Source organism: Prionailurus viverrinus, chromosome C1 (assembly GCF_022837055.1).
Source record: "Prionailurus viverrinus isolate Anna chromosome C1, UM_Priviv_1.0, whole genome shotgun sequence".
Taxonomy (NCBI): domain Eukaryota; kingdom Metazoa; phylum Chordata; class Mammalia; order Carnivora; family Felidae; genus Prionailurus; species Prionailurus viverrinus.
In genome coordinates, this window is record NC_062568.1 from 87,307,730 (window position 1) to 87,333,125 (window position 25,396).

At 37.9% G+C, this 25,396-nt stretch overlaps 1 pseudogene; it reads left to right on the top strand.

Annotated features, from left to right (window-relative positions):
- The first annotated feature begins 2,627 nt into the window (after positions 1–2,627).
- LOC125171644 (40S ribosomal protein SA-like) lies at positions 2,628–15,697 on the top strand (annotated as a pseudogene).
- The last annotated feature ends 9,699 nt before the right edge of the window (positions 15,698–25,396 follow it).

Below are 25,396 nucleotides of genomic sequence, written 5' to 3' on the forward strand. Positions count from 1 at the left end.
TATTGTCAAATTGGTTTCCATACAACACTCAGTGCTCATCCCAACAGGTACCCTCCTTATGCCCATCACCCACTTTCCCCTCTCCCTCACCCCCCATCAGCCCTCAGTTTGTTCTCAGTATTTAAGAGTCTCTTATGGTTTGCCTCCTTCTCTCTCTGTAACTTTTTTTTTCCTCTTCCCTTCCGCTCTGGTCTTCTGTTAAGTTTCTCAGGATCTACATATGAGTGAAAACACATGCTGTCTATCTTTCTCTGCCTGACTTATTTCACTTAGCATAATACTCTCCAGCTCCATCCACGTTGCTACAAATGGCCATATTTCATTCTTTCTCCTTGCCAAGTAGTATTCCATTGTATATATAAACCACATCTTCTTTATCCATTCATTAGTTGATGGACATTTAGGCTCTTTCCATAATTTGGCTATTGTTGAAAGTGCTGCTATAAACACTGGGGTACAAGTGCCCCTATGCATCAGTACTCCTGTATCCCTTGGGTAAATTCCTAGCAGTGCTATTGCTGAGTCATAGGATAGATCTATTTTTAATTTTTTGAGGAATCTCCACACTGTTTTCCAGAGCAGCTGCACCAGTTTGCATTCCCACCAACAGTGCAAGAGGTTTCCTGTTTCTCCACATCCTCTCCACATCTATAGTCTCCTGATTTGTTCCTTTTAGCCACTCTGACTGGCATGAGGTGATATCTCAATGTGGTTTTGATTTGTATTTCCCTGATGAGGAGTGTCTAGTCTGCCTTTTAGAAATGTATTGGACCTCCTTGTAAATTGGCTGTTTGGAATTTAGGAGTGTAACAGTCCATAGAAACGTTTTTTTTTCAAGTTTTTATTTAAATTCCAGTCCGTTAACATACAGTGTAACATTAGGTTCAGGTGTAGAGTCCAGTTATTCATAACTTACATAAAACACTCAGTGCTCATCACAAGTGCCCTCCTTAATCCCAGTCCATAGGAACATTATTAAAAATAGTGACATAATTCCTAGGGTAGCCTACTAAAATCTATTCAACTCCCAATGCAATTGTAGTGTGGTATAACAGTACAGCAAAACCAACAACCACTTATGCTTGGAAATGTTTTTGGATTTCCAGTTACCTCCATTGTGGTCCTGGTTTTATGATCTGATGTTTTCCTTCCACTCCCACCAACTCCACCACTTCCCTGGCTTGCTACAAAGAGACATTTACTTCTCCATCTCATGCCTTCAAACTCTACATTTAGTCTTTGTCAATTCTTTTCAGATGTTCAATGTGCCATCCTTCTATCAATTCAAGGCCCTCATTGTGTGTGTGTGTGGGGGGGTGGGGGGGTATTAAACTGAAATCAGTTCATCTGAATTAAGGTTTCTAAATCTTTATTCATAATTAATATCAGCCTATAGAATAAACCTATACATATAAATACAAACTTATTAAACCAAAATTGTAAAATTACCACCAACCTAACACCAAGTGACCAAAAAAAAAAAAAAAACCACCACCACCAACAAAACAAGGCCCTCAATTTTGCTGGCCACTCTACCTGAAACTCTCCGTCATTCATACTTCTATTGGCTAACTCCTATTTGTCCTTCAGTAGGGGTGTCACCTTTCTGTGTAAGTTCCATGGTTCCTCCTTCTCATGTTTCAAGTTTATGTTAGGTCTCCCCACCTTGAAACTGTCCAGAACCTCTGAGAGTGTAGTTAGTGCAAGGAAGAGAGGATGGCCAGTCCAGCAGCTCTACTCACACGGAGAAACAGCTGCTGTTTCTATTGGCTGTTGGTGGTACTTATTGTTCCTCATGAGCACTGGTCCTACAAAGATGTCAGAACCTGCTCTTCCACTCCCCTGACAATGACAATGAGACCCTCCAGGGACTTCCATGTGTTTTTGAAGAAGGGTGACACACCAGCGCCAGTGCTAAGCTCAGTCACAGCTGCCCCACTCTTGGCTCCCAGGGTTGGATCCTACTGCTCAGTTTTTCCATTCACATGGATAGCTCCCTCCTTGAGGAATGAGTTTCCACTGACACTGGGTCAGGACTGATCTGTCCTATACCTCACAGATCCAGACTACTCTCTTCCTTCTCTCCCCAGGGATTTACATCTAGTGAATGAGCAGTGTATTAGTTTCCCAGAGCCATTGTAACAAATGAGCATGCACTGGATGGCTTAAAATAAGAGAAATTTATCCTTTCACCATTGTGGAGGCTAGAAGTCTGAATTCAATGTGGCAGCAGGGCCACTCTCCCTTCTAAGACTCTAGGGAAGAATCCTTTCTTGCTTCCAGTAGTTTTCTGAAAGTTGACAGCAATCCTTGGCATTCCTTGGCTTCTAGATATACCATTCTAATCTCTGCTTCTATCTTTAAATATCTTTCTCCCCTCTGTTTCTGTGTCTTTGTGTCCTAATTTCCTAAATCCCATCATACTGGGTTTAGGGCCTGTCTTAATTCATTGTGGCCTCATCTTAACTTGATTACATCTACAAAGATCTTGTTTCCAAATAAGGCCACATTCAGAGGTTCCTGGATGAACATGAATGTTGGGGAAAAACTTTTCAACCCAGTATAAGCAGTTTCACCCTAAATGTTCACAATCCAAATGGTCTCGTTATACCTGTTTTCTCCACAAAATGACAATAACTTCCCACACTTCCCTTACTTCTAGCAGTTATAAGATGATTCATCCTCATAAAGGAGATTCCCCAAAAAGGCTGAGAGGTAAGGAGGCAACTAGAGTACAAAATTTAAGGAGGTACTCATTGTCTGTGTCATGTAGATTATAGGGTTGTGCTTACATGAGCCTTAAATTTTGGGTATAGATCTCTTCTTGCCTCACCCAAGTCCCAACACTATTCCCCAAGGCAACACAAAGAATATACCCATGAAAATGGCAGGTGGGGTGAGCAACTTTCGTGGTATCTTTGTCAACAAAAAGAGAAAAAAGTCTATAGTTTTCATTTGTGGCATGTCACCCTGAGACATAATGATAACAAATGATGGGGTGATTCCTCTGTGTAAGCACTGAGCTAAGGTCTTTTTATATAATTTATTCCTCAGAACCCTAAGAATGTAATAATATTTTCCCCATTTTATAGATGTAGAAGCATAACTTCAATTCTCTTTCATTTCATAACACTTTGACTGCCATAGTACCTGACACAGCAGGTGTTCAAAAAATGTTTGAAAAAGAAATCCTGGAATATTTTGAAGAGATTTGTTTATTTGACAACTAATCATAGTGGTTCTTTTTGTATTCATCTGCTTAGGCTGCCATAACAAAATACCTTAGACTAAGTGGCTTAAAGAAACTTATCTTGTCATAGTTGTGGAGGCTGGGAATTCCAAGATTAAGGTGTTAGCTGATTCAGTTTCTGGTGAGAGCTCTCTTCTTGGTTTGCAAATGGTCACCTTCTTACTATGTACTCGTATGGTCTTTCTTTGGTAAGTGGAGAGAGAGAGAGAGCACATGCGAGGTCTCTGGTGTTTCTTCTTATAAAGGCACTAATCCTATTGAGTCAAGGCCCTACCTTTGTGATTTCATCTAACTTTAATTATTTCCTTTCTCCGAATACAGCTGTACTGGGGTTAGGGCTTCAACATATGAATTTTGTGGGAACACAAACACTGAGTCTGTAATACTTTATGTCAGATATTGTTATGGACACTAGCATGTAGAGATGAGTGAGGCATCATCCTATTCTTAAGGAACTTAGAGTCTATTGGAGCAGTTCCCAACTTGAGGATGTGGAACAGGGAAGGAACATTGGAATTACCTATGAAGCTTCTCCCAAACTAACTGGAGGTCATTCTAGGAATCACAAGATTTCCGATCTTAAAGCTTGCTTACCCTGAGAAGTACATCACTTCCTAATCCCCAAGTGACCTGCCTAAGCCATGAAAATGCTATTATGCAAATCTCCCTGCTTGTCCAATAATTGAGTTGTGCTTAAGTGCTGTGTAACAACCTCGAATTGTGCTATTTCCTTAATAAAAAAAAGGAGATGTATTTTGGAACGTTTTTTCTCTGAAATCCCTCTGCATTAATTAGGCTTAATTGTGTAAAGTGATTTTATGATTAATTAAAAATCTAATAAATTATTAATATTCTAATAATGAGGACTCACTAACATAAAATATTTAGGATTCCATTTTTTTCCATAATTTATTTGATATAATTTGATTATATTTGATATATTTTATTTTATATAATTTATTGTCAAGTTGGTTTCCATGCAACACCCAGTGCTCATCCCAACAGGTGCCCTCCTCATGCCCATCACCCACTCTCCCCTCTCCCCCATCCCCATCAACCCTCAGTTTGTTCTCGGTATTTAAGAGTCTCTTTGGTTTGCCTCCTTCTCTCTCTGTAACTTTTTTTTCCTCTTCCCCTCCACCCTGGTCTTCTGTTAAGTTTCTCAGGATCTACATATAAGTGAAAACACATGCTATCTGTCTTTCTCTGCCTGACTTATTTCACTTAGCATAATACTCTCCAGTTCCATCCACATTGCTACAAATGGCCATATTTCATTCTTTCTCCTTGCCAAGTAGTATTCCATTGTATATATAAAACACATCTTCTTTATCCATTCATTAGTTGATGGACATTTAGGCTCTTTCCATAATTTGGCTATTGTTGAAAGTGCTGTTATAAACACTGGGGTACAAGTGCCCCTATGCATCAGCACTCCTGTATCCCTTGGGTAAATTCCTAGCAGTGCTATTTCTGGGTCATAGGATAGACCTATTTTTAACTTTCTGAGGAACCTCCACACTGTTTTCCAGAGCAGCTGCACCAGTTTGCATTCCCACCAACAGTGCAAGAGGGTTCCCGTTTCTCCACATCCTCTCCACATCTATAGTCTCCTGATTTGTTCATTTTGGCCACTCTGACTGGCATGAGGTGATACCTGAGTGTGGTTTTGATTTGTATTTCCCTGATGAGGAGTGACGTTGAGCATCTTTTCATGTGCCTGTTGGCCATCTGGATGTCTTCTTTAGAGAAGTGTCTATTCATGTTTTCTGCCCATTTCTTCACTGGGTTATTTGTTTTTCGGGTGTGGAGTTTGGTGAGCTCTTTATAGATTTTGGATACTAACCCTTTGTCCTATATGTCATTTACAAATATCTTTTCCCATTCTGTCGGTTGCCTTTTAGTTTTGTTGATTGTTTCCTTCGCAGTGCAGAAGCTTTTTATCTTCATGAGGTCCCAATAGTTCATTTTTGCTTTTAATTCCCTTGCCTTTGGAGATGTGTCAAGTAAGAAATTGCTACGGCTGAGGTCAGAGAGGTTTTTTTCCTGCTTTCTCTTGTAGGGTTTTGATGGTTTCCTGTCTCACATTCAGGTCCTTCATCCATTTTGAGTTTATTTTTGTGAATGGTGTAAGAAAGTGGTCTAGTTTCATTCTTCTGCATGTTGCTGTCCAGTTCTCCCAGAACCATTTGTTAAAGAGACTGTCTGGTTTCCATTGGATATTCTTTCCTGCTTTGTCAAAGATTAGTTGGCCATATATATGTGGGTCCAATTCTGGAGTCTCTATTCTATTCCATTGGTCTATGTGTCTGTTTTTGTGCCAATAGCATGCTGTCTTGATGATTACAGGTTTGCAGTAGAGGCCAAAGTCTGGGATTGTGATGCCTCCCACTTTGGTTTTCTTCTTCAATATTACTTTGGCTATGCCAGGTTTTTTGTGGTTCCATACAAACACCACTTCTATTATTTATTACAAAATCTGATGAAAATATACCTGCAAGGAACTCCACACTTAAAAAAAATTTTTTTTAACGTTTATTTATTTTTGAGAGAGAGACAGAGACAAAGTGCAAGTGGGGGAGGGGCAGAGAGAGAGGGGCACACAGAATCCAAAGCAGGCTCCAGGCTCTGAGCTGTCAGCACAGAGCCCTATGTGGGGCTCGAACTCATGAACTGTGAGATCATGACCTGAGGTGAAGTCGGACGCTAACTGACTGAATCACTCAGGCACCTCCAATGAACTCCACACTTTGATCATGGTTTCATTTTATTCTATATCCCTGGCTCACTATTTTGGAAAGGAACTAGTAAGTTTGTTATATTGAATATGTCACAGAGAGAGAGGAAGTGGGGCTTATTTCACGTGTTTAAGAATCTTTCTCTTCATATCTAGCAGGAATTGGAGGGAATGAATGACCTTCCTGTGTTCTCATTTAGCTTCCTAGAATATCAAATGATTCCTTAGATTATAAGTTTCATACACTACAATATGTCAGCATCTAACACAATGCCTTAACACAGAGAAGATGCTAAAAAATATTTGTTGAATGAGTGAATAAATAGCAAATCTGCTATTTAGCCCTCTTCTTTCTCTATGAAATTGGCTGTTCTATCAGTAAGAGAAATAGAAATTGTTCAATGACTTCAGAAAAGGGCCTAAAAATATGATTCCTTTCATTATATGGGGAGATTTGAAATGTGTGTTAATAAACATGTATACACATATTATAAATATATGTATATGTTGATGCATATAAAATATATACAAAATGTATTATATTGAAACTTAAATTTCTTCATTTAGAATTAATCTTTTATGATGCTAAAGATACGTATCTGTTAACAACAAAGTTCTAGAATGCTGTCCCAGAATGTTTTCCCACAAAAATAGCTCCCTAGCTACTGGACAGAACTGAAATGTTTTAGTAGAAAATAGTATGCAAATACAGAAGAACACTGACTTTTCTTTTTTGGGGGGGTTGGGAGGGTAGAGAATATAATTAGTTTGTATGTTAATACACTGCCAACTTGCAAGGAATAAACAACTTTGTTTGCTTCCAAAATGTGCTTTTATTACTTAGCAGATTCAACCTGTATTTAATCAGACTGCTAAATATTTCTTCTTGTAATGGTGTTAGAAAGATAATAATGTCCTTAAGGAGTTTTCCTCAGGCAGTAAGTATTTGCAAGAAAACATATATACTTAGAACATGCTTTTTAATAATTGGACAGGATTTTCCCAGCATTCACCCCCTAGGTCCTAGAAATATTTTAAGTAGAACCACAAGATTGACTTTACCTTAGACTTAACATCTATTGATAAGAAGTCATGCTAGAAACTAGAAAGGCAAAAATTGTTTTGTTGCCAATCAGTGATGTTTTAATTTAAACTTAAGTTGTTTGGTACATAAAGTGCCTCAGTTACTACTAGTGATTGATGGGGGTTGTTCTTCAAGTGCTAAACTGTAAAACTATTTTATATAGCTGAAAGATATGGTAATTTTTTTCTCACTGATTCAGAAAAAAAAAAGTAGTTTAAAAAATAAACTCTGAACTTGAAGAGTTATTTCTGTGGAAATGAAGAAAACAACTTAGGATATTAAGTATTAAAAAATTCACACTCTGAATCTCGAAGCAATTGTAAAAATGTATTCATATTCCTAGGTGGTACATTTTCTTTCTTTCTCTCTCTCCCTTTTATTTATTTATATTTTATAATGAGATGCACCAAGTTTATTTGGGTTAAGTAAAATTCCCCACTTTCAAATGTATGCTGGAAGGGAGCTTGTCTTCTATGTTAATGTTAAAAAGGCTAGCAAAGCAATTTTGTGTTTTGAGAGACTTTTCAGCTTCACTGTGACTGTATAAAGAATGAGAGGAAGATGATGTGTGATTTGACTAGGATTGCCATTGCTTGCTGGGAGAGCAGTAGCGATCATTCTTCTTGATAAAACTGGACAGAATTAAATCCTGCTTCCTGTCCTCCCACCCCCTGTTCTGGTATTCCTAAGGTCCAATGCAGAACTCAGGGAAAGCACTGGAACTACTTCAGTCTCCAGTATTGTGTGCCTTAGAAGAGCTGTGTCCTTAAAGACTTGTTTTGGAGGAAGCATTGAGGGGTTTCCAGTGCTGAAATCTCTTGTGAAAATGCGAACACTTTAGATAGTTTAGATAGTTAGATAGTATCTAACTATCTAACTCTTTTGAGCACAGGCCCTAGTTAGAGCCAAAACAGCAAGGAAGTGTTGCTTTCCTTTCCCATTAACACTTATTGAGTGCCCATCATGCATCAGTTGTGGTGGGATGTGATGGGAAGTGCAATTGCTAAGGCTTAGTCTCTTCTTCCAAGGAAGGGTGGGGCAGGAATTTACCTGTGAATATGTGAAAAGCAGGAATAAGACAAAAGGGAGAGTTGGGGCTTGAGGCAGTTGAGGATACCTGCCAAATCCTTCAAATTCAGTTGTTTACCAATATTGTGCTTTGTGGTAGCCAAACAGATTAATCCGTGGCATGATTTTTGACCCCTGGGCTGGCTATTTGGTTGTCTATCTACTTTACTATAAAACTTAATAGTATCTCCAGGTGTTTCTCTCCTTAAATATCTCTGAAGCTCTCCAGGAGAGTATATAGTGTTCATGAACCATTTCCTACCATTCTCCCATGCTGCTTCCTGCTGGGGGAGCAGAAACTGATGCCCTCCTTAAGGACAGCCACCATATTGACCACTCTTTCTGAGACCTCCATGCCACCATTAGTGGATCTAGAAATCTACCACCGATGGCTCTGCATTCCTTCCTGCCATGAACATTATTAGCTGATTTGTCCCGGCAACAGTAGCTTCATGAGTGGTAAAATCTCTTTCAATTCAGAGCCACTCACCCTGTGGCCCATAAAGTACACTCGTATTACCAAAATTAATTGTGCTAATAGTAATTGAATTTTCAATGTTATATGTGGGGAGAACCAGAAGTCTCAACTCACCCATAGCTTTGATAAAAAGACGTACTCATGCTTCCAAACTACTTCTATCTTGTATGCTGTGTTCCCTCTCAGAGGTCTTATTGCTCTTCGTTAGAATCTGCCTTGGGCCAGACCCTTGCCAGTTCATTGACTTATTTTAATACCTTTGCATGTCAGTAGAGAAAGGTCTTGGACTCAGATTCATTACCCTTTTTTCTAATAAGTCTTATTTGTTATGTTTTCATTTGTTTTCACAAATAATTACAAAGAAGGCAGGCTGCTAATCTGGCAGCATCGAAAGATGAAATGAATGCACCTGGGTTTATTGGGAAAGGTATGCTAGAATTCAATGGGTAAGTAGAGTTTAAGCCCTGGCCCCGTTTGTAATGCCATGTGACACTAGTCACTGAAAAAAGATTTAACAGAAGTTAGCAAGAGGCTAGGAAAAAGCAGTCAGCAAGAAGTGGTGTGGCCAGGGAAGGAAAGATCTGTGACAGAGGTAATGAATTGTGATGGATACAGACAATGGACTGGAGAAACATCTCTTTTGCATGGTGATTATGTGTCATGAGGAAAGTGATGGCATTTGGGAATGGGAGCAGTGTCATCAGAAATTAGAGATAAAAAAAGATGAAAAAAATAAAAAGAAATTAAAAAAAAAGAGAAAAATTAGAGAATATCACTGACAGAAAAATTAGGAGGACTCCTGAATTTGATTCCCTTCCTTGTTTTTACCCAAAGCCAGTAATATATATGAGCATTTTGAAACTATTCCCCAAAGTATTTTTAATGATTGTAATTCATAATTAGTTCAACTTTAATATCAGTTCTAAAGAAATGACAGTTTTCTTGTGCTTTACAAAAACTATGTTATTATTAACTACTTTTGAATATATTAGGTTTATTCTGGAGTGATGTTAGAAATTCTCCCACCCCCCAGCATTTTCTTCTATAAGTATCCAATGTGTGCATCTTGGGTCTTTAGAATTTTAACCTTTTAATAGGGGTTAATGGCAGAGACGTTAATTACATTACTTTATGGAACAAAGGGATTGAACATGATTCCATTACTACTTCCACACATAGTAGAATGGTGAACAACAGAACTTACCCTTATTTTGCAGATAGAGAAGGAGGAGGCATAGAGTATTAGCAGAACAAGGTATCCAAAAACATGATTGTGGACAACTGGTGGCTGCTAGCATGATCACTACTACCAGGGGAGGGACCACAGGACCACAGACTATAACAATAGGAAATTCAGTATTCCCTGAGATGATTTATCTCAGTCCAGGCTGGCAGCCCTGGGAGAACAAGCCCCAAGAAGGGGAACTAGGGATGTGGGGATCAGAACTACAGTCCTGAGGCACTAGGGAATCCTTGAAGGATACTAAAAGAGATTTAAGTATACAGAATAAAGTAGGAAGGATAGGGTCAGGGCTTGAAAGAACCGTGAACTGAATTCATCTGTAACATTCTCCATACGTTCTAGATGGCATCATCATCAAGTACAGAGATTTGGAGCTCGTTCCAATTCGTGAACCTTGGGGGATTCCATTTTGCTTGACTGGAATTACTCCATATTCACTGGTACATGACAATGAGCACCCTCAGACTTAAAACTGACAGCACATTCTCCAGTGTCTCTTCTCTTCTCTCACCATGTGATTGTGTAGCTGTGCTAAAAAAGAGACTGATTAATATACTAGTAAGTATTATTTGAATATAAGACTATGCTAAATACATCATACCTATTGCCTCATTTAATTCTTAAATCTTAAAACTACATATTAGGAAATTGAAATAGAGGAATTGGGATTTGGGTCATCTTTCTTGAAAGCTCTTAACCGGGGTGCCTGGGTGGCTCATTCGGTTGAGCGTCCGACTTCAGCTCAGGTCATGATCTCGCGGTCCATGAGTTTGAGCCCTGCGTCGGGCTCTGTGCTGACAGCTTAGAGCCTGGAGCCTGTTTCGGATTCTGTGTCTCCCTCTCTCTCTGACCCTCCCCCGTTCATGTTCTGTCTCTCTCTGTCTCAAAAATAAATAAATGTTAAAAAAAAAGAAAGCTCTTAACACTTGACATTTTTATATATAAAAATGCTGTGTGCACCACACTCCCCCCCACCCCACAAAGTGGAGCAAACAGTTTCTTACCCTACCTCCTTTCCAATTATTCAGTTAACAAAGTGTTTGACATTGACATTTTTGAGACTTCCTTTCATGTTGATTATAACGTATTAGTAATTTACAAGAGGAAGTTCCCTAGTATAGCTGTGCTTTTGGACATCTCCTGTGGGAGATGATACAACATCATATATAATTATATAGCCCTCAGCTTCCCATAGATCTTGGTTTAAATCAAGTTTTTCATTATATCAGATGTGTATCCTCAGGAAAGCCGCTCATCTTCTCTGAGCCATTTTCCTCATCTGTAAAATAGGGATAATAAATAAAATAGAGTTATTTTGAAGATTAAATGAGATCATGTGTATAAGGAGGCATGGTTTCTGCTTCATGCAGTCTTGAGCCTGGTAGGGGTGGGTAAACAGGCAAACTGGTAAAACCAAAACAAAAATGAAAACTACCCGTAATAAATGTATTAACAAATTATAATGTATTGTGAAAAAAATAATTTTATTTGAGACATAAAGGGTGCAAGGTATATGATTTAAATTGTGCTTATACTTTATCTTAAATACAATGGGAAGTTCTTGAAGGCTTTTAAGAAAAAGTGACATAATGGGATTTTCACTTTAAATCAAAAAATTTTTTAATGTTTATTTATTTTTCAGAGACACAGAGAGACAGAGCATGAGCAGGGGAAGGGTAGAGAGAGAGGGAGACACAGAATCCGAAGCAGGCTCCAGGCTTTGAGCTGTCAGCACAGAGCCCGCTATGGGGCTTGAACTCATGGACTGCAAGATTATGACCTGAGCCAAAGTCAGAGCTCAACCAACCAATCTAGCCAGGTGCCCTGCAATTTTCACTTTCAATTGGTCATTTGGGCTGCCATGTGGAGAATGAATGGAGGAGGGAGGAGGGCAAAAAAGGGCAAATGCTGGGAGGCCAGGTAAGCAATCAGAATGAAAAGAGAAATGTAAGTAATTTAAGTAATATTTTGAAAGTCAAGTTAACCAGATTTTATAGTGGACTAAATATAGGAGTCAAGGAAAAGTGGTAAGGTATCAAGGACAATTCTCAGATTTTTCTGGCTTTAACAGTATAGAGATTGAGAAATCGAGAGAGGAAGCAGATTTGGTGTTAAAGAAGGATGATCGGGGCGCCTGGGTGGCGCAGTCGGTTAAGCGTCCGACCTCAGCCAGGTCACGATCTCGCGGTCCGGGAGTTCGAGCCCCGCGTCGGGCTCTGGGCTGATGGCTCAGAGCCTGGAGCCTGTTTCCGATTCTGTGTCTCCCTCTCTCTCTGCCCCTCCCCCGTTCAGGCTCTGTCTCTCTCTGTCCCAGAAATGAATAAACGTTGAAAAAAAAAAAAAAAATTAAAGAAGGATGATCAAGAGATCAATTTTGGAAAGGCTAAATTTTAGAAACATCTGAGATATTTGAGCAGATGTATAAGCTAGGGAAGAGGCTATCACGTTTAAGGTCTGTACTGGGCATTACATTCAGGAAGCACCAAAATTTGTATGGTTTCATAGCCATAGGAAAGGGTGAGATCACTGAAGGACTGTGTAGAGAAGGGGGTAGAAAAATTAGCCCTAAAGATACCCAATATTGAAAGGTAGAGGGGCTACTAAAAGAATAGAAAGATCTTAGGAGTGACAAAAATAGAAAGAAAATGAAGATTTACTGTCTGTATGGCACAATTTTATACTGCAATAGAATATTTAATTTTCTACTTCTTCTTACCTAGTTGTATTATTTTTCTAATGAGATGAACATTTTTAGGTAAAGATTATGATTCTTCCTCCTCTGAGTGCTTTATATTGCAAGGGCCCAAGAAATATTTTTGATTGATTTGAGAAGAGATGATAAAATAAAGATTCTAACTTACATCAGAACACTGAAAGTGATCTTACCTTACATATCAAATACTTATAGTCTTTAATGGACCATTAGGAAGACTTTAACTCATCTCTTTGCATAAGCGAGAAGGAAACTTTTCATAGCAAAACCATTTTATTACTTGTCTACTTAAATCAGATATCTTATTTGTTAGTCGATTAGGGCCATTCAATTGCAATAAAGACTCTAAATCAGAGGTTGACAAAATAGGCAAGTATCTGATTATGTTTCTGGACTTATTCAATGGCTAATCAAAACTATAATCTTTACTTGATTACATGTAAGAGGGGGTAACACTTCAGTTTTCTATCAGTTAATCATGAAACCAAAAAAATCTGTTAAAATACTTCATAGCCTTTATACCACCTGCCCACAGGTACACTAATTACTGGAAGGCAAAAAAGAAGAGTAGGAAGAAAGATTATTTCTAAGAGGATTTTAGCTTTGACACTTATTTAAATTATGGCTGCATGATTGTCAAGACAGATCCACAGAATAAATGAAAGCATTTTAGTGGAAGATGACACTTAAGTTTAAAAGTAAGAAGTATAGGTGGTTGTGTTTATCATCTGACTATGGTGACACTCTCACCTCTGATTTTCCATCTATTTAATCTGGGGAACTGGACATTTATGGGATGAGCCTTCTTTCTAATCAAACAAAACCAATACCAAAATCACAGCCCCCCAAAACAAAAACACAAAAATCTTGTTCTTTGGGTAACATCTATTGTATTGCTCTGCGTTGATTCATATAAATTTTAAGGTGTGTGTGGTCTCCCTTAGATTCCTAACATTAATGAAAAAGAAGTCAACATGGGCACCTGGGTGGCTCAGTTGGTTGAGCATCTGACTTTGGCTAAGGTCATGATCTCACGGTTTGTGAGTTCGAGCCCTGCGGCGGGCTCTGTGCTGGCAGCTCGGAGCCTGGAGCCTGCTTCGGATTCTGTGTCACCTTCTGTCTCTGCCCCAACCCAGCTTGTGCTCTGTCTCTCTATATCAAAAATAAATAAATGTGAAAAAAAACTAAAAAAAAGTAGTCAACAAATAATATTGTGTTTCTTAATATTTATTAGTATTTTAATAGAAAGCAAAAAATGTCCTATAATCCCATTTTCTAAGTAATTATAGTAGACATGGAAAAATAAGGAGGAATATATGAATACTAGCAGAAAATGGAAACAATATGAAGAAGTATAAAGTGAAATTAAGAGCCCAAATCCACCCTTCCTTATTGAAGGTTTTTGAATAGTGCATGCATAGCTTCCAAAAAGCATATATGTGTATATTGATTCTTTCATTCATTCAACAGATAATTATTGAAGATTTATTATATAAGTGTTAATATATGGTTAATATATACATAAGTATAATGTATATACACATGTCATTCAATGGGTTATATATGACACACATATATGTGTATATATAATGTATTAATATACAGTATATACATATATGTACACATAATACATTACATCTATAAGATAGATGTATATGCCTTCATACACATATATGTACCCTAGTATAACCAGAAGTGACTAAAAATGATTTTCAGTTATTTAGATTATCTGCATACCGGAGATTTTTCTAGGGAGACAGCTTGCATAATTTTTTCTCTATTTTATTTGTATTCAGTCTTATCATTTTACTTTTTTATTATTTTTCTTTCTCCAAATTTTTTTTAAATTTTTTTTTTTTAACGTTTATTTATTTTTGAGACAGAGAGAGACAGAGCATGAACGGGGGAGGGGCAGAGAGAGAGGGAGACACAGAATCGGAATCAGGCTCCAGGCTCTGAGCCGTCAGCCCAGAGCCCGACGCGGGGCTCGAACTCACAGACCATGAGATCTTGACCTGAGCCGAAGTCGGACGCTTAACCGACTGAGCCACCCAGGCACCCCATCTTTCTCCAAATTTTTATTTAAGTTCCAGTTAGTTAACATACAGTGTAATGTTAGCTTCAGGTGTAGAATTTAGTGATTCATCACTTACATACATATATTTTTCTTACCTTTCTTCCTTTTTTTCCCATCTTTCCTTCTTTCATTTCTACATTTCCAAATGATACATGATATAGGAGACATTATTGTCTTCTAATTAATTTACAGAATATGCCTCTACTTTCTCATTTTAAATATAATTTTTAAAGATATTTGTTATAATATTAAGGATATCATAGGGTCCTGGAGCCAGAATACTTGAGCATAACTTCCTAGATGATGACCTTGAGCAAGTTTTTCTGAGTCTTTGTGGCTCAGTTTCCTTGTCTGCAAAATAGAGGTAACAATAGTGCTGATTCGAAGGGTTGTTGTGAAGATTAAGTGAGCATTTTCCCCCAAACTCCTCAGGGAGGGGTCCATATGGCATCGTTTTGCATTCCTGTCAACTTAAAGGGAAACTTTCACAGTGTCCAGAGTCCTTGATGTCCTGCAAATGAAGGAGGAGTATGTCCTCAAATTCCTTGCAGCAGGAACCCACTTAGGTGGCACAGTACATCTACAAAGTGATGTAGATACAAAGTGATGGTATCTACATCATAAACCTGGGAGAAGCTTCTGCTGGCAGCTCGTACTATTGTTGCCACTGAAAACCCAGGTGTTGTCAGTGTCATAACATCCAGGAATACTGGCCAGTGAGCTGTGCTGAAATTTGCTGCTGCTACTGCAGTCATTGCTATTTCTGGGGGCTTCACTCCTGAAAGCTTCACTAACCAAATCTAGGCAACCTTCTGAAAACCAAGACTTCTGGTGGTTACCGATCCCAGGGCTGACCACCAGGCATTCACAGAGGCATCTTGTGTTAACCTACTTGCCATTATTCTGTGTAACACATTCTTTCCTCTGCACTATATGGACATTGCCATCCCTTTCAACAATAAGGGACTTCACTCTGTGGGCCTGATGAGGTGGATGCTGGCCCAGGAAGTTCTGTGCATGTGTGGCACCATTTCCCGTCATGTGTGATCTCTATTTCTACAGAGATGCTGAAGAGATTGAAAAGGAAGAACAGGCCACTGCTGAAAAGGCTGTGACCAACGAAGAATTTCAGTGTGAAAGGACTGCTCCAGCTCCTAAATTTACTGCTACTCAACCCATAAGTTGCAGAGTGGTCTCCGACTAAAGGTGCGGTTCCCGACTAAAGACTGCTCTTCAGCTCCCACTACTTAGGCCACATGGATAGGACCAGTGAGTGGTCTTAAGCTGCTTTTTCACAAAAGCAAACAAGATGGAAATAAAGTTTACAAAAAATAACCAGTTAAAAAAAAACAACGAAATGAGTACGTGTAAAGTGACTAGAACAGAGACTAAGGGCTCAATACACCAATACATGTTAGCTATTGCTATTTTCCTTCTAATCTTCACTTGCTAAAGATCTTTTTTGTTGCTGTTTTAAAATATGTAATATGGGTTCAAATTTGTTAATTGCTCTTGAGTCTTTGCTTCCTTTTTGCCGGCTCTGCGTTTTTGCCTTTGGAAAAAAATCTGCCTTAAAAGAGTCAGTTTTCCTACTTATAAAATCATCTAATTACCACTTTGCCTAAAATAAAACCCTCTTGAAAGTTTTTACATTCATTTGGTAGCTCCTAATTTCTGCCATATTTTAAACTATATCCAGTCTTTGAAATTAATGTACCTAAATATTTACTATGACAAATAGCTGTAAGAAATAAAAAATAATCAAATTTACAGCATTTTGTGCTGAGACTGTTTTGTATTTCTTCGGTAAGCCTTCTTATTTTTGTCCATTTTCATGACCTAAAAACTCTTTTTCCTGAACAATATTTCATTAATGCAGCATATTTCTAATATTAACTCCTTATTAGGTGAAATATTTCATATAAAATATATAATTTCCAAGGTGGTTATGTAATTTATTATGATATAGCTCTGACAAAATAATAGCTCTGACAAAATAATAGACAAAATGGAGCATTATAACTCTCTTTGAAGCACTAGTGCAATTTAGTGTAAAAGTCTGGGCATATATACTCTCTGTAAATTACTGCATATTATAATCCAGTATTATTTTATGAATTAGAGATCTTTTCCAAAATCTGAGTTTAATGAAACTATAATTCATTTCTCACGTCTTTGGTAATATCTTTGATTAATGTCAATTCCTCACTAAACAGAAGCTAGTATTTGGTTGATTTATAAGCATTTAATAAATACACCAGACATACAAAACATAGAAAGTTAGCATTAATTTATAAAGACTAATCACAAAGATAGAATATGAAATAGCTTTTACAAAACTGTCAGATTTGATAAGTACTTGTTACTAGAAACCAATCTTTGGGGTGGGATTTCTTGAATAACTGATAAAAATTGTTTTCAATATTCAATAAAATATTAGAATGTGCCTCCCAAGAATATACACAATGCCACCATTCATGTAATGCTGCAAAAGTAATGATTTTATGTATTTGCAATAAGGACTCATATTGGAAATTCCTTAATAAAAATAAACTATAAGATTTTCTCAGAGGGGTGCCTGTGTGGCTCAATCAGTTAAGCATCTGGCTCTTGATCTCAGCTCAGGTCTTGATCTCAGGGTCATGTGTTCAAGCCCTGCATTGGGCTCTACAATGAGCGTGAAGCTTACCTTAAAAAAAAAATTCTTTAGATAACAAAAAGATGGCGAGAAAAACATTGGTCTCCAAAATGATTGCAAAAAAGACATTGTATTTAAGAAGATTTGTGTGTTAGACAATGAGATGGAGTTTAGCTTTTAAAACAGCTTATTTTGGAGACAATGCTTAGAAATAGGCCTTTTCAAAATCAGATAATCAAAGAATGTTTTATTAAAATTTGTTTGTGACCAATTCAGGTATTCATTAAAAGGTGAGATCCTTTAGGATTGGATTTTTATCTGTTTTGTTTCCTACTATTTCTCCAGTACCTAGAAGAGCTGGGGCTCATAGATATTAACTGAATGAATGAATATATGAACTTGTTAATAATTATGTTTACATTTTTCCAGGCCAAAGTTAATGGAGCAAAATTAAATGCAATAAAACTTTGGGATCTTGACGATACTTTGGTGTGAATATTGAAGCTGATCCAAATAAATGCATAAGGAAGACTTTGACCTGTCTTTGATTAATCCCTGAGCAGATGTGGGATATCTTCCAGTTAGTTTTATGTCCTTGTAAGGTGTGATTTTTATGAGAGTGCTGTCTTATAAAACCCTACCGCTACTGTTAAGGTATACTGGTTGGTTTTTAACAACACAAGAGCAGAAGTCCAGGGGCTAGAGAGCAAACTCATTGCCCCTTGTAGCTGTCAAAGCCTAAATGAGAGAATTAACCTTTAAAGCAGATTTATTATACTTTGAACATCCATTCTTATTTCCACAGTCTTAAGCCTATTCCTTTATTAATTATGCCAGCATAGAGCTAACCCTTATAACTGAACCAGCTTCACCTCTTTGGTAGAATTAGGCTTTATCATGATGATACTGGCTTATACTTAAGAGTACTACAAGAAATGACCCTAAAATATTGCAGTTGTGTTTTTGGTATGTTTGTTATTGATAAGTATTTTATTACATTGTACGAGGGGATTTTGTTTCAGCTTTCATGTTTAGCTGCTTTTATCTAATGGACCTTATAAATTGTTTGATGAATCAGCTACTATGGTTGCATTTTTATGTTCTCTGTTAGCTTAGAGATAAACTCTTAGGCCACCTATTGCAATACAGTTGTTTTGAGCTCAGGGTATACTTGTGTGTGTGTGTGTGTGTGTGTGTGTGTGTGTGTGTGTGTGTGTGTGTGGTTTTGTCATTAGCTTCACCTCCAGCACTGTTTTATGCCTTATCCTTATTTTGCTTTCTATTTTCTCAAACACATTTAAATTATTTTAATAAAATATACCTGTTCTTATAAAGTAAAATTAATCAATTTTAAATATGTGGGATTATAAATTATAGCTTAATAAAAACAAAGCATTTTATTTTATAAATTATGAAAAAAGTAAATTAAGAGAAGTGATTGGGTTATAAATGACTACAAATGGCAAGGTGATTTCATCATTATTAAAAAGCACCAAACACCCTATAAAGAACAGCTCTTCAGAGACGCCTGGGTGGCTCAGTTGGTTAAGCCTCTGACTTCGGCTCAGGTCATGATCTGACAGTTCGTGAGTTCGGGCCCTGAGTTGACCTCTGTGCTGATAGCTCGGAGACTGGAGCCTGTTTCGGATTCTGTGTCTCCCTCTCCCTCTGCCCCTCCCCCACTTGCACTCTGTCTCTCAAAAATGAATAAATGTTAAAAAATAAATAAAAAAAAAAGAACAACTCTTCAAAATACAATCTCTTATAGGGAAAGAACTTTAAAATACCTCTTAATTTTGTTCATTTGTTGTTCAAACCTACTCTGATAATGAAGGTGAGTGTGGAGAGGAAGGACAGACAATGCCAAAGGAATAAATGAATAAACAGATGGATAGCATTGATACAAGAAAGAGATAAAGATCTTTGAGGACTTTTAGCTGCTCACTATGTGCTCTTCAGTGCATTCTGAGATCTTGGATATCCCCAGGGAATAAGTGAAGTCCACACTCTGTGGGAACACTTTCTAAGTTGATGGGAAGGTGTTGTTGAAAAGATATGTCAGAGCCACTAATCTGAATCTCTCTTCTGTCTGTAACCATGTCTCCTCACACTAGACTTCAGGTTTCTGAATTCTCATGGAGGTGACTCTCATGGTCATCTGAGGAACCCCACTATTCACTCCTTAATTACCTGACCAAATACCACCCCCTCAGAAGAGGGGTTCAATCTGACTACAGTAGCCTGGGTACATCTGTGGATACTATCTTAGCCTCGTATTCTGTGCAAGACAGATGAGGCTGGATATGTGGATTTAGAAAAGGCTTCAGGATAACCTGTCTGCTGAGTCAGCAGAAGGGTCAGTCCTTCAGGCCCCAAGGGAAAGCTTAGCCAGGCGGGTTGTAAATGGCCAGGGAAGTTTTTGCAAGGTTGTATTTCTTTGGGACTGGAAGGCAGGTGACCTTAAGATTCCTGAAAAGGTTCTGAATAAGTAGTATATTATGGCTTTACTATACCATATTCCCCCTTTCCTCCTAAGAACTCAACCAGACACTCCTCATTTACTGAACTCGTAAAATTTCCACTAATGGATGGAACTAATTGTCCCCTAGCTCAGACCTGGGTTCTGCTGCCTCTACTTTTTACTATTATAAGTAGGATTGGGGCCAAATCATTATAGATGGTGCCAAGGTGTCCAGTTATGCACTTGAGAGGTCAGGGAGTGCCTTTCTCCCCCCTTGTAAAACATACCAATCTATATCTTAAAAGAGTTTAGTTTTGAAGTGCTACATAAAGCCATAGTGTTTTCTTAAAATTTTTATTTTGAAGAATAAAAAATTAGAATGAAAATTGTATTTTATTTTGAATACACTCTCTGGTATGAAGCTCTGGTATTATTAAAAAATATTATTGATTCAGTAGTCTTGGTCTCCTTATCATAGAATACCATTTCTTTGGATTTGTTAGTTTTTTTTTCCTTCCAATTTTAAAGTAGGAAAGAAGGGAAAAATCATTAAGAATGTCAACATTTAAGCATACCATTGCTCAAATTTTGAATTTTGACATGAAGTAGAGCCTTATTGCTAGGTAAGGAGGATGGAAAGAAAAGAGGTGGTACGAACATAATCTCAATTACCTTGAGAGCTTTAAAAAATATAGTATTCATTTTTTTTTTTATTTCTTACAGTTTGGGTGAGAGACATGAGGAAAAGAATGGTAGTAGTGAGTAAATATTACTTGTACATTCCATTTTTCTGGCTAGAAAGCATTTGACAGTTTGAGATAAGATATCGACTAATTTACAAATATTGTTTGTGCTGGGCCTCAGCTTATTTGCTCTGAAATCCATTCATGTTTACTTAGTATTACTGGATGCAGAGCATGATGGGGGAGGAGAAGCAATTCCATGGTTTCAAATTCCTCCAGGTAACCTTGGCTGTTGGACTTCAATACCCTGCTGCCTCTAGGCCTCCTCCTCCTGCTGCTGCTGCTGCTGCTAGCAGGTTGCTTCACCATCCCATTTCTCTTTCAGCTCTTTCGTCACCTGGGGAACCAATTGCCAGTATTAAGTTTCCTCTGTTTTAAATACTTAGAGTAATTTTTATTTTCCTTCCTCAAACCTAATGATATACCATTATAACCTTTAACTTGTGCATAAAATAAAGAAAAACTAAAAAAGTAAGTAACTAAAACTTCCCCATTAGTTAATGTTCATCCAATCACAAGATGGAAGAAACCAACTTCCGCGAACAAGGCAGTGTATTTAGTGGCTCTCCTAACTAAAAGACTACAGATTGTAGTTTGATTTGGAAGTCTAATGATGTTACCAGACATAATCTGACTGGGTGATTTCTTGCTTGTTTTGTTACCTCTAGAGGGAATTTTAGTTCCCTCAATTTTAGTTTCCCTTTATCATGATACAAATTCCAAAAGAAGAACTGACTTTTTTTTAATTTTTATTTATTTAAAAAAAGCTTTTTTAATGTTTATTTTTGAGAGAGACAGAGTGTGAGCAGGGGAGGGGCAGAGAGAGAGAGGGAGACACAGAATCCAAAGCAGGCTCCAGGGTTTGAGCACAGAGGCTGACATGGGGCTCAAACCCAAGAATCGTGAGATCATGACCTGAGCGGAAGTCAGACACTCAACCGACTGAGCCATTCAGGCGCCCCAGAACTGACTTTCCTAATAGCAACCAACCTCCTGGAGGCAGCCAGTCGTGGTTGCTGGGTCAGTTTCCCAAGCTCTGCCCACATCAGTGATGAAGTCTGTACCAATCCCAGATCGCTCCACTTTCTGTTAAGTTTGTAGAGCCAGGCTCTATCTTGTCCTTTTCCAGTTTTTATGCTTTTTTACTTCATCAGAGAGATGTTTCTCTTTGAAGGTGTTCACAGAGTTTGTCATGTGATTCATGAAGATCAGACAAAGCCTTAGGAAATTAAAAGGACCATTAAAAGACCATTTCTTAATGGTCACTACTGACTTATAGCGAACACATAACCTATCAGGCACTGAAGTGAATAACCACTTTGTTTTGAAGTTTAAATAGGTGCCTTGTTAATTATCCATCCCTACTAGAAAAATGTTTAGAGGTTTAAACCTCAGTGTAATACACATTCACAAAAAGTAAGTCCCCAAAGCTGAAAGTAGAAAACTAGGCAATGAGATTGGTGAGATTTTAGGAGCCAATAAATAGCACTCTTCTCTTAGTCTCTTGAGTTCTGAGCAAATTTATGTAAATGAACAAAAAATAAAAAAGTATGGAATATCATTTTTCTCATTGGAAAGGCTGGAATGGTCTTTCCAAAGCAGACACACTCACTGAGGGCTAATGCTTTATACTCTGAGTTCTCAAACAGAATGAGATAGCTCTTCAGAACTGCTTCCAGAAAGTAGGTCTTGGTCCTGACCCATGTGTGGTCACCCCCCTGGAAAAGCAATACAGAAGAATGAACTCATCCAGTTAATCCAGAAATGGGAGAAAGGGCCCAAGTTGAGTATGGTCAATTGTTATTTCAATTCCACCAATGAAATGTCAGTCTTTCCTGTGGCAGTGAGTAGAAATTACCAAATAGGTAGAGGATTTATTTTCTGGGATCAAGCTAGAGTATTAGAGCAGAAATGATCCACAGAAATTGGCCCCTTGACAAATACCTATAAAATATGTGTAATCTTTTTTTACTAAGAAAGTTTATCTTGGGATAAATGCTTTATAACTCGAATATATTAAAATGTAAAACACATAGCAAATGACTCCAGAAAAGTCAGCATAATGATTATCACTTAAGTGGGAGTTCAATATCAAATCATTAGTGGACTTAGCATTAAAAAATGACCATGAATAATAGACCAGGCCATTAGTATTATTGTCTGGTGATTGTAAAAAAACACAACATTTTGGAGCCTTATTCTAAAAACATGATATATCAATCAAAATAAATTACGTTCACATTAAATGTTACTTGTTCTCCCATGGGAAGTTTAATATGATTTTACATGACTAATGACACTAAAGCCTACCATCATGAAGTAGAGGGGTAAGGCTATTGGCTGGGTAAGTACAACAGAAACCAGAGAGAAAGGATCTTTAAGATCCTGCTTTTTTTCCACTGGGATAATGTGTAGAGATTAAGGCACTACCCAACTAAGACATTTTAGTTTCTTCACAGAGATTTCTGGAAAGTGTTTTAACCCCTAAGTATAATTGCCATAAAATTAAAGATGCTGAATGGGGAGGTAGAGTGTATTGTGGTGTGAGCATGTCAAACTTCCAACATGGCTAGGGTCCCAATATTTAAGAAGCCATAATCCAAAAAAAAAAAAGCAGCCTTAATCTATATTATCTATATTTATGATTAGTTCTAATTTGTGTTCGCTTTTTTGTTGTTGTTGCCAAAGCCTTTTTTTTTATTTTTTATTTTTTTATGAAATTTATTGACAAATTGGTTTCCATACAACACCCAGTGCTCATCCTAAAAGGTGCCCTCCTCAATACCCATCACCCACCCTCTCCTCCCTCCCACCCCCCATCAACCCTCAGTTTGTTCTCAGTTTTTAACAGTCTCTTATGCCAAAGCCTTTTTTTTTTTTTTCAACGTTTTATTTATTTTTGGGACAGAGAGAGACAGAGCATGAACGGGGGAGGGGCAGAGAGAGAGGGAGACACAGAATTGGAAACAGGCTCCAGGCTCTGAGCCATCAGCCCAGAGCCCGACGCGGGGCTCGAACTCACGGACCGCGAGATCGTGACCTGGCTGAAGTCGGACGCTTAACCGACTAAGCCACCCAGGCGCCCCTCCAAAGCCTTTTTAAAACAACTTTGTTTTGAAATAACCTCAAACACAGAGAAATTTGAAGAATTATACAGAAAGCTGCTGTATAACCTTTATGCATTGCCTTGATCATTAATGTCTTGCCACATTTATCATTCTTTTTCTCTCATCTTCATATTTATGTATGTGTGCCTGTATATCAATTTCCATACATGTAAATATTTCTGAGCTATATAAAAGATGCAGATATGTTTCTTTATCCCCAAATACTTCAGTGCATATTTCTTAAGAACAAGGGCATTCCCTGTGCAATTATCAAAAGTGGAAAATTAACTTTGACATAATATTATTATCTAATCTATGGACCTTGTTCAAATTGTGCTAATTGTCCAATTACTATCTTTCATATAGTTGGGCTTTTGGATATGACTCTCTCAGACTTCAGATAAAGCATAGATAACCAAAAACAAGAGATCCCTTTTAGTGGAAACAGGTGGCTTTTCCTATACTGGGATTACTTATTCTCTTGTGTAAATATAAACTTTGACCTGCAAAGAGAATTCTGAAGGCTTCCTTTCAGGGAAGCTTCCCTAGCATCTCTTCTAAGTCATAGTTAATGTTAAATAGCAGACCTCTTGGTTCTTTAAAGACTTTCCACCAATTTCTGACCTCCCCCTGGATGGTCCCACAAATAGTTCCCAACAAACACTTCACTCAGTGTGAGGCTTCTGCCATTATTTTTTCCAAATCTGCTCTCATTCCTAGGTGGTGTCAATCCCTCAACATGCAACACCATACTGCCAGTGTTGGTCCTTGTATTTTGTTGCTTCCTATTTGATTACCCTGAGAGATTTCACTGGATTGTGTGATCCTGAAATCTGGATGAGACCTGGCACTGTGCTCTAATTTTCTTTTCTGTATGCACTGTTTCCACACTCCTTTCTCTCCCTGATAAACCCTCCCTCTCCTCCAAGACATTTCCATGCCCATTAGAGCTCTAAGTCAGCCCTTTGGGCCTGAGATTCCTAATTCACTCTGAAGCTTTTACCACCCATACTTATCCTGCCAGGATGAGGCTGGTTTCATGGTGTAAACCTCCTGTGACACTGATTCTTGGAGACCAGCCTGTGTGTCTCATGTTATAGAAAATACATGAAAATTTACAGGTCCACATATATGTTCACACACATACACATGTACTATGTGACACTTTAACTGAGACCCTTATACTGCCCGCATTAGAACCTGTTATCTTATTCTTCATGTGAGGCAGGAGATGGATTCGATATTAGATTTGATATTTGTTTTATTGTTTTTTTTAAAGTTTATTTCTTTTGAGAGAGGGGGGTGGTAGAGGAAGAGAAAGAGAGAATCCCAAGCAGGCTCTGCACTTCAGCATGGGGCTCAACGTGGCGCTGAAACTCACAAACCATGAGATCATGACCTGAGCAGACAAGAGGTGGACATTTAACCAACTGAGCCACGAAAGCACCCCAACATTAGATTTGTTTGTTACTGTTCAGATAGCTAGTTTAAACTTTTTCAGCCAGCCACCCCTAATCTCATGAGATATCTATCTATCTATCTATCTATCTATCTATCTATCTATCTATAAACTTATATATATGTAATTGAGCTGCTATTGATGGCAAGCTAGAGCGAGTCAGATGCTAGCAAGACAGGCAGAAGAATAGTTTGTGAGTCACAGAGCCTGCAAAACTAGGTGCTCAATGCTTTTTTGCTGAATAAATGACAAAATAAAGAATACTTAATTTAAAAATATGCTAGGTCTAGCTCCAAGAAATTAGAGCATTTCAAACAAAGTGCCTACCTGCAATTTTG